The sequence below is a fragment of the Passer domesticus genome, chromosome 6 (genome assembly GCF_036417665.1).
Source record: "Passer domesticus isolate bPasDom1 chromosome 6, bPasDom1.hap1, whole genome shotgun sequence".
Taxonomy (NCBI): Eukaryota; Metazoa; Chordata; class Aves; order Passeriformes; family Passeridae; genus Passer; species Passer domesticus.
In genome coordinates this window covers 70999003-71009533 of record NC_087479.1, presented here as the reverse complement: position 1 = coordinate 71009533, position 10531 = coordinate 70999003, and positions in this window count along the sequence as shown.

Here is a 10531-nt window from a genome sequence, read left to right as displayed (position 1 = left end):
TAAAATGGCATTTCAGTGGTAATCTTTACTCTGCAAAGAACTAAGACACCCTAAGACACCCAGCCTGCTGCAGAGGCAAAGATCTTTTCCCACGGGAACTTTGTACCTCGTCACAACCAAGTCACGTAAAACCTTTTCCCAGATATTTCCTGGGATTGTTTACCAGATCACCTCTTAGGCTTCAGAGGCAAACGTTGAGCACAGTGGGAATCTCTTCAAGTGACCATCTTTGTTTGGTTGTGCAAGAACTGCCTCAGTTCCAGAGCAGGGGCTTCACTCAGCTTCCTGCTGCCCCCGGGCTCTCCTCCCGGCCTGCTGGGCTTTGTTGGCTGGCACAGCCTGTGCCAAGGGCCGGCAAGGTGCCTGCAGGCCCCAGCTCTGGGGGAAACAGAGAACGTCCTGCCCATATCCACCGTGCTGCCAGCTCAGCAGTGCAGCACAGCACGGGCTCACGCTCCCCATCGCTCCCACAGATGCAGCCGGCACCACAACACGTCTTCCCGATGCCCAGAAGGGAATTGGTTTCTGCCAGGGAACACACTGCTGGCTAGAGTTAATGACAAGCCTAGCTTTTCTATGGCATGCAGGGCATTGGGGGACCCCTGTAAGGATGGCAGTTGGCCGGGGTCCCTCATGAGGCACACCAGCTGGAGGGGGTGTTTTGTAGGTGTTGGGTTTTGCAGGAAGGCATGCAGGGCTTTGTGTCCTTTGTAAGTGGTGCATGGGGCTGGGGTTCCTCGTCAGGTTCTCAGGGGATTTGAGATCTCTTCTGTGGCATACAGGGGACTGGAGACATCTGTAAGGCTGCCAGGGGCATGAGTACCTCGTGATTAACGTGGTGGTTTAGTGCTTGCCATCAAGGACTGGAGAGGAGCTGAGTCCTTCCTAAGGTGGGCAGGAGGCTGGGCTCTTTTGTGAGGCACACAAGGCTGCCCTGGGGTCTCTGCATTGGTGAGCACGGATTCCCTGTGAGGCACACAGGGATATTTTGGGGTCTCTGCTGAGGGGTGCAGGGATCCCTCAGGAGGCACAAAGGAGTCTTGATGGTCTCTACGAAGGTGTGCAGGGATCCCTGATGAGATGTGCAGCGGGGTTTTTCAGTCTCCTCAGCGCAGCAAAGGGCCACTCTGGGTGGAGGCTGTGCAAAGTGGGCAGAAAGCTTCCTGCCAAGTCTTCCGGCTGGCGGGCGGGCGGAGCCCATCCCTGGGGGTCGGGCGGGGCCTCTGGAGCCGCTGCGCCCTTGTCGGGCAGGTCCCGCCCCCGGCGGGGAAGGGCCGCGGCCCCGGGCTCCGCCGGCACTGCCAAGCAGCGGCGGAGGCACAACAAGGGCCCCGCTCCGGCCTGGCCCTGTGCTGCAGCCGAGCACAGCGACAGCCACGGCCGCTCCCTGCGCCACAGGCGGCACCGGGGCTGCAGCTGAGGCCGTGCCTGCTCCCGCTGAGGAAGGAGCTCCTTGCAATGCCCACTTCCCTAAAGCACGTGGGCAAGCCAGCACGGCATGGAGACGCTTCTGAACTGTGCTCCCATGGACACTGGGATTGAGAGATGGATTGACTGGAAGTCCTGGTCCGTCACTGTGTGGAGATCACGCTGCATGCTGGAGGCAACTTCTCCATGTCCCTTTGCTGACAGAACAATCACGGATTAGCAAGTGTGGCCAAGAGCAGCCCCAGGGGCACAGGGCAGAGGCAGAGGGAGGTGGGGAAGAGAAAGAGCAGGGCCGAGGTTGCCCTTGAAAGGCAGAGGCGCTCTGGGGCCCGCTCCTGGCCAGGGACCCTGCCCAGAGCCGTGCCCTGCTGGCCGGGGCCTTGAGGGGCAGCTGTCCAGCTGGGCCCAGCTGTGCCAGCAGCTCCAGCCGTGCTGAGGAGCCTTGCCAGCTCTGGGCCCTGCTGTGCACGAGGCTCCCTGTGTGCCACTGGCAGCTGGGGCCTCAGCCACCTCCTCTCTCCACAGGAGCACCTCGGGACACGAGTTGGAAGACGGTGGCTGCACCTCACAGCCAGACAGCGTGAGCAGCTCCTCCAGCAGCAGGAACGGTCTGGACAGCCCTCTCAAATCTTCTGTGAAGAGGACCCCAGAACAACAGTCTACGAGGGAACCTCCTTTTACCCTGTAGATCCCACTGCCACCTGCTCTCCCCATGGGCCTCCCCGAGCTGCCTTCATCCCTTTTGTTATCTCCATCTGTCCCATCCCAGCCAACCCGAGTTCCTCTAGAGACCCCAGGACCAGCCCAGCACTCTCCAGCCCCTCCTGAGACCAACACATCCCTTCCTCTGCCCCTGAGCCCCCTGGCCTTGCCCTCTAAGCAACACTGAAGGTGACACCCCACCCCACCACCCCACCCCCCCCGCTTGCAGGGTAGGCAATGGCCCCTTCCTCTGTTCAAATAAAGAGATGGATCTGTGTTCTGGTTTGAAAGCAAAACCAGTGAGGGACTCCAAGTCAGAAATACAATTTTTTTGGAAAAGGGGAAAAAAACCCTCAAAACACATGCAATAATACAAAAGAAAAACCACTGACAGGGTCAGAATACAGCCTGACACCCTGCTAGTTGGGGTGGTGGTAGCAGTCCAGATGAAATTGACTTGTGGAAGTGGTGATCCTGTAGAAACAATCTGGTAGCTCTCATCCTCTGGAAAAGCAGTGGGTAAGGGCGGCGGTTCCTCTGGGAATCCAGTGGAAAGACTGCTTGTTGTGTCCCAAAACCCAGATTATATCCAGCTGGGGATGCTTAGCTCCTCCCCCATGGGCAGAGCATCTCACAGTGGGCTGATATCATTCTGCCTCATGCTGTGGGTCCTTGATTAGCCATGAAACAGAAATGGCTCTGGGAGGGAGTTATCTCTGAGTCATGTGGCAAGACATTGATGGGCCCATTAACAGGAGATAAGGAAGAAACAATGCCCCTCCTGGTTTCAGCAGCTCTTCAGGATGGGATTAGAACACATTTTTATATTGTAACCTAGGACATAGTCCACCCCCTATTCTATTACCATCTATACCCAAACTAATATCCTCTTACTATATTTATGTGTATATATATATATATATATATGTATAATATAAAATGAAACTTTACACACAATTGTCGCTTAAAATTAGATTTTCTTGTGGTACACAACGGCTTTCCCCATCCTTCTGCATTACCCATCCAGTGCAACCAGGTCCTTGAGCAAAAAAACCACACAGATGGGTTTGGCCCTGCTTGCAGTGGGATTAATCCAAACAGTCTTTCCTAAAATACCTTTCATGTGTATCACAGGAACTTTGTCTCCATCCCCTGTGTGCAGGGGTTCAGACTGGGCAGCACCAGGATTGATAGGTCCTCAGGTGTTGACCATCCAGATGGCTTTTGCTAAGTTCAGTTCCCAGTTCCTGAAGGTTCCTCCACCAATTGCCTTCAGGATAGTCTTAAGTATTCCTTTGCATGGTTCAACTTTCCCAGCAGCTCGTGCATGTTAGGGAATATGATATGTCCTTTCAATACCATCTTCTCTGGCCCAGGCGTTGATAAGCCTTTTCTTGAAATGAATTCCATTGTCTGACCTAATTCTCTCAGGGGTGCCTTGTCTCCACAGGATTTGCTTTTCCAGGCCCAAGATGGTGTTCCAGGCAGTAGCATGAGGCACAGGGTAGGTTTCCAACCACTCTGTGGTAGGTTCTACCATGGTCAGCATGTAGCGCTTGCCTTGGCGGGTTTGGGGAAGCGTGATGAGGTCAGTTTGCCAGGCTTCCCCATACCTGTACTTCAACCATCGCCCACCGTACCACAGAGGCTTCACCCGCTTGGCCTGTTTGATTGCAGCGCAGCTCTCGCAGTTGTGGATGACCTGTGAGATGTTGTCCATAGTAAGGCCCACCCCTCGGTCAAGGGCCCATCGCTATGTTGCATCTCTCCCCTGACGACCAGAGGCACCGTGGGCCCAACGAGAGAGCTAGGAATGATTCTCCCTTGTGCTGCCAGTCTAGATCCACCTGTGATACTTTCACCTTGGCAGCTTGGTCCACCTGTTTGTTGTTGTGATGCTCTTCATTAGCCCGACTCTCGGGTACATGCACATCCACATGTCGAATCTCACGGTCAGCCTCTCTACTCGGGTGGCAATGTCCTGCCAAATCTTGGTGGCCCAGATGGGTTTCCCTCTGCGCTGCCAGTTGGCCTTTTTCCAGCAATGCAGCCATCCCCACAGAGCATTAGCTGCCATCCATGAATCGGTGTAGAGATAGAGCCTCGGCCACTTCTCTCGTTTGGCAATAGCCAAAGCCAGCTGGACGGCTTTAAGCTCTGCAACCTGACTTGATCCAGCTTGTCTCTCAGTAGCTTGTGCAACTTGTCCTGTGGGGTTCCATGCTGCAGCTTTCCATTTCCAGTTAGTGCCTATAATTCAGCAGGAACCATTACAGAAGAGGGCATATTGTCTGTCAGGCTCCGGTAGCTCAGTATATGGTGGGGCTTCCTTGGCACGTGCCACTTGCTCCTCTTCTTCTTCAGAAGACAATCCAAAAGTCTCCCCTTCAGGCCGGTTTGATAGAATTTCCAGAATGCCAGGGCCATTTGCATTTCCAATCTGGGTGCGCTGCGTGATGAGGGTAATCCATTTGCTCCATGTGGTGTCGGTGGCGTGATGTGTGGAAGGAACATTTCCTTTAAACATCCAGCCCAGCACTGGTAGCTGGGGTGCCAGAAGCAGCTGCGTTTTGGTGCCAGTTACTTCTGAGGCAGCTTGAACTCCTTCATAGGCAGCCAAGATTTCCTTCTCTCTGGGAATGTAGTTTGCTTCAGAGCCTTCATAGCTCCATCTCCAGAGTCCTAGTGGTCAGCCTTGAGTCTCACCAGGCACCTCTACCAAAGACTCCAGGACAAACCATGGTTCCCAGCTGCAGAGTAGAGCACATTCTTCACCTCTGGTCCCATCCTGACTGGGCCAAGGGCTACCGCATGAGCGATTGCCTGCTTAATCTGGGCAAGGGCTTGTTGCTGTTCAGGACACCAGTGGAAATCGTTCTTCTTGTGGGTAACAAGGTAGAGAGGGCTCACAATCTGCCTGTCCTAGGGAATAAGCATTCTCCAAAAGCCTACGGCACCTAGGAAAACTTGTGTTTTCTTCTCCTTGGTAGGTGGAGACAGAGCGGTGATCTTGTTGATTAACAGGATGATAAGGAAGAAACAATGCCCCTCCAGGTTTCAGCAGCTCTTGAGGATGGGAAAAGAATACATGTTTATACTGTAACCTAGGACAAGCGGTCACCCCAGTGTCCAGGTGGCAGCAGCAGCAAAGCCCACCCAGCACCAGCACTGACTGAGCTCCATGCCCAGGAGGAGCCGTGGATGCCCACGGTGTGGGCAGGCAGAAGCCAGGCAGGGGCTGCTGTTGAAATGGAGGTTTTGGGGGGTTCAATTAAGTTAGCAATATATGAACTAAGCATTTAAATTTTAAATTGTAGAATTATGTGTTGAATTTTAACCTTTTACTTAAGAAACCTCTGCCAAGGTACAAAGGGCATAGGAAAATGCAAATTTCTGAAGCTTCTTGCTATGAAGGACAATACCAGTGTCATAAACAGGGCAGGAGAGCTTTCTCCTTTTTAATGCCTTTATTAAAAAAATTCAGCTCAGGTTGTGGGAAACGACAGGTCGCCCGCACCCCCGCTGCTCCCAGGAGTGGCACAGAGGAGGAGGATGATGCACCTGTGCCCGCTGGTATGCAGGCAGAGCTGGGGCTTCCGTCCTCGAGGGAGTAGTGGGAATTCCACTTTTTTGGTCTAACATTCCAGGTCCTCTTTCTAGCTGACATCCTTTCAGGTTAGGGTGAGGAGTAAAAAGGATCTTAGCAGATACTGGATTAAGTTCCTCACCTTTAGACATTACTTAGGTTTCATAATTCCATGTTGGCTTGTTGTTTTTAGTTTTTTTTTCCTGGAAAATTGCAAAATTTGGTGAAATGCATTCTCATCTGCATACTAGCTCTGATGTCACCTCCCCCTGCTACCTTCAGGCTCCTGGGAAGCAGCAGGGGGACAATTGCGCTTGATTTCTAACCATTAACAGGTAATTGAAGAAAAACTATTAACAAGAGGTGATTGCTACATGAAGCTATCAACAACAAACAGTCAACATTTCAACTCTCAGCAACTGGCCCAACCTGTTTAACTTTGCAGCCTTAAAAAAAATGGATAATTTGTTGGGGAGAACACCCCAGGTGTGGAGACACGAGGCTTGACTCCATTTCAGAAGGCTGATTTATTATATTTTCTATTAAAATACTTCGTTAAAACTACACTAAAACAACAGAGAGGAAAAAATGACCAGAAGGCTACAAAGAAGAAGAACAGAATGGAATGCATAACAAAAATCTTGTGACTGCTCACAGGCTCAACACAGTTGGCTGTGATTGGTCATCAAGTGAAAACAATCCACATGGACCAATGGAAGATGCACCTGTTGCATTCCACTGCAGCAGATAGTTATTGTTTACATTTCTTTCCTGAGGCCCTCAGCTCCTCAGGAGGGGAAAAATCCTAGGAAAGGATTTTTAATAAAATATCATAGCTACAGATTACTTTTTTACTCATAACACCAGGAGAAGACCAGGGAATGCAGGTAGCCTAGACTAAGGAGCTCCTCTGTCTCCAAGCTGATCCAACCAACAGACATACTCAGATAAGCACCAGGGGACCACAGTGCATGCACAAAGGAGAAAAGTTCAAAAGTTCAGTCATGAGCAAGACCACAGCCTTTGGCCTCAGAGACCACCAAAGACCCCAGTGTGACCACCACAGGAAACAACGCGTGCCCAGAAGGGCGTGGATCTAATCGCCATGTGAGGGGAGGACAGGCGGGGCCAGGGGTTGAATGTGCATGAAGAGATTGTTTAATGTATTGCATATGGAACATGTTTGTGAACAAAGATGTGGCTCGGACCAGGGCTCGGGGCACAAGTTTTCACGAGAGCCATCTCGCCTGTGCCAGGCCCTGACACGCATACCCACTTCATAACTACATCAGGTTGTGGAGTGTCACTATAGGACATGAAATAAAACAACACAGACATGCATCTCTCCAAGGTAAAAAAGAGGGCAGTTGAATTTCTGACTCCAACATTTACAGATTTCCAAAAGTGACAGTGGATTGGAGGGTGAAAGTGCCACCTCTCCAATGACACTGGGCAAACCAACAGTCCATCAAATTTCTCCTCCTGCAGAAAAGAATGCATAACAATAAGTTATTTGCATAAAATGCGTGAGAAAGTTTGCTACAAGAATGTAAACATCAGAAGGCTTAGAAGAACTTGTCCTAGGGTGAGGTTATGATGCTTGCATCCCCAGTCGTGTGTTCTGTTAATGCTGGATATTACGTACTGTGCCTTCACGACTGGCCCTGAAGAGCAAGGTTTGTTTTGGTTTGTTATCAGCCTGCTCTCCCACGGCTGGCAGGACAGACAGACAGCGCAGTTCATAGTGCAGCTTTTGCTTTTTGCTTTGCTTTCTGTTGCTTGCTTTGCTCTTGCTTCTGCTGTGCTCCCGCTTTGCTTTTGCTTTTTGGCTTCTGCTTGTTAGTCAGTTTAGCTAAGCAGTCCAGATTTTTCCCTGGACTGTTTTTCCTTTCCCTTTTTGGAACCACTCACACCTGCTCCGGACTGGGACCTGGGAAACACCGAGAGTTTGCATCCTGTGGCTGCAGCAGCTATCCCCAGCGCCGGAGAGAGCGACAACAGAGCCACCACTGCCAGGAAAGACTTTCTGAATTTGTCATCCTTTTCAGATCGGTGAAAGCATTGTCATCTGCTATTGTTCATTTTGTGTGCTGGGAGTGTTTTGCCTGTCAAATAAACAGGTTCTTTCCACTTCTCTCCAAGGAATCCTTCCCGACCTGCTGGGGGGAAGGGGCCATGTGGGGTTGCTTTCTGGGGGGGTCCCTTTGGAGGTCTTCTCCCAGATTTACCCTAATCCAGGACAGAACATTAAAAACCAGGGCGACAGTGGAGTCTATTTATTCTGCAGATGGCTTCACTGTGACCAGCGGTGGGGCCCCGAGGGGATGGGGCAGCCCATGCTGAGCGTCCCTGGGCTGAGGGACATTTCCTTCCGTGGGATCATCTGGGCCCAGACCTCCTCCAGTGCCATGGCCAGGAAAAGAGGGAAGCCATCAAGAGTATCTCCAGGGACACAGCCTGACCAGCAATGTCAGCAGGCAAAACAAAGCTCCTCCCTAATTAACACACACTGAATAGGACCCAATTGATGGGCCATCACCAATGCAGGGTGCTGCACAGGGTCTGCTGCTCTCAGCCAGGGCCAGAAGGAAGGGAAGGGAAGGGAAGGGAAGGGAAGGGAAGGGAAGGGAAGGGAAGGGAAGGGAAGGGAAGGGAAGGGAAGGGAAGGGAAGGGAAGGGAAGGGAAGGGAAGGGAAGGGAAGGGAAGGGAAGGGAAGGGAAGGGAAGGGAAGGGAAGGGAAGGGAAGGGAAGGGAAGGGAAGGGAAGGGAAGGGAAGGGAAGGGAAGGGAAGGGAAGGGAAGGGAAGGGAAGGGAAGGGAAGGGAAGGGAAGGGAAGGGAAGGGCTGTGTAGCCTCAGGGTCAGACAGGGCTGGTGAGCAGCCCCAGAGACACAACAACCCAGGTCCAACCAGACTTTATTTCCAGGTCAAAACACTCGGCGTAGCTGGCCTGGACTTCCCTGTAGGGCACGTGGGGTTTTTGGAGTCCCCCTAAGGTGCACGAGGGAGTGGGGTCCCTTGTGAGACACCCAGGAATATTTTAGGTTTCCTCTGAGGCATGGAGAGCACTGGGGTCCACTTCAAGTCATACAAGGCATTTGGAATCCTGTGTGAGGCATGCAGAGGGTTTGGGATCTCTCCCAAGGTGTGCAGGGTGCTGGGATCTCTCCTGAGGCACATGTCACGGTTCTGAGGTCTCATTTCACATGTAGAAAGGGCTGTGGACTCTCGTAAGCGTGCAGGTGCTTTGTGTCCCTCCTGCTGCACGCAGTGGGGCTGGAGTGTCTGCTGAGGCACGCAGGGGACGGGGAGCTCCGGCAGTCCCTCCCGGGCCCGTGCGGCTCGGGGCTGCCGCGGCCCAGGGCCAGCCGCCGTGCCGGGATGGCGGTGGCGAGGCGCCGAGGCGGAGCTGCCCTGCCGGGTCACGCTGCACCGGCACAGCACGGGCGGTGCTGAGCGCCGGGCAGGCGGCACCGCCAGCCCAGGGGCCACAGCCCCGGCCCTGCCTCTTTTGGGGCCGGGCACAGACAGCCCCATGGGACGGGCACCGCTCAGCACCCGAGGGGATGGAACAGATGCCAGAGGAGCCCCAGGTGCCCTGGACAGGGCCCTGGCGTTGCCCGCCAGGCTCCCCCGGGCCTGTGGCCATCCCGGGCAGCAGGGGCTCGCTCTGGGCCGTGCTCTCCCCGGCCAGCGGGGCTCCGGGCCAGCACCCGGCTCCTGCCACTGCCCTGAGAATGCTGAGGGGATTTCGGGGCAGAACTGAACTTGACAGGGACAGAATTCATAGGAGACTTGTTTTGGCCTTTTACAAGGTTAACTGAGAAACAACTTAAAATCCCTGGCTAAATCGTCTGCTTTAACGCGTGGGGATTCCTTCCTAACTCCCGTGGTGCCGGGCCGGGCCGCGTCCCAGCGAGCACCAACACCCAGCAGCTCGATGGATGCAGCACGGCTGGGACCAGGGAAACGAGTCAGTGTCCCTACAGCTGCCCACTCTGCCTGCACGGCTGTCACGCAACAGCAATGTTCCAGAAGGAACAGGCTTTTTTACATCCTCACGACCGTGTGATCTTTGGTCCTGGTGGTGGATCAGAGAGAAAAGCCAAATGTGACAGACTAAACTTGACTGTAGGAGACGGATGCCTCCGCAGAGGGTCTGGGGACTTGTGGTGCCAGCTAGTGGCCTGGCACTCGGACACAGCAGGAAGACCTGAGATTATCACACTTCACCTGGGAGGGTAGAAAAGCTCAGGGGTTCTTTGTTCAAGGTCCTCCAGAGGCACCAGCTGAAGCTGCCACAGTTCCACCTTGATAAAATTGTTTAAAAAGATTCAGAGGTCTGACACTCTGCTGTGGAGGACATTCCACATGTTATATTTGCCAAGTTTTCCAATCAAAAAAACCAAAAAAAACAAACCCAAACAAAATTAAATAAAATAGCAATTTTAATTATGTAACTTAATATATATACAATTGAATAAACTCGAAACACTGACTATATAATTTGGTTTAAATTACGAATAATTTGGTCCTGATAATAGCGTATAAGCAAAACTAACCATGCGGGGTATGCCTGGGGTATGGAGTGCAGGGCTTTTGGACCCCCGTCACCTCACGGACTAGCTTGTGAAGACAAAATTCCCCTTTTTATGCTGTATGTCATTACCATCTCCTCCCATTTTTGATTCGTCACACTTGTATCACCGCCCTCATCATCACCTTTACCACGCATGCTCCACACTTCTTTAAGTAAGTTGTACCACTCTTTGGGGATCTTCTTTGAGGAAGGCCTCTCCTCTTCCTCCATGTCCT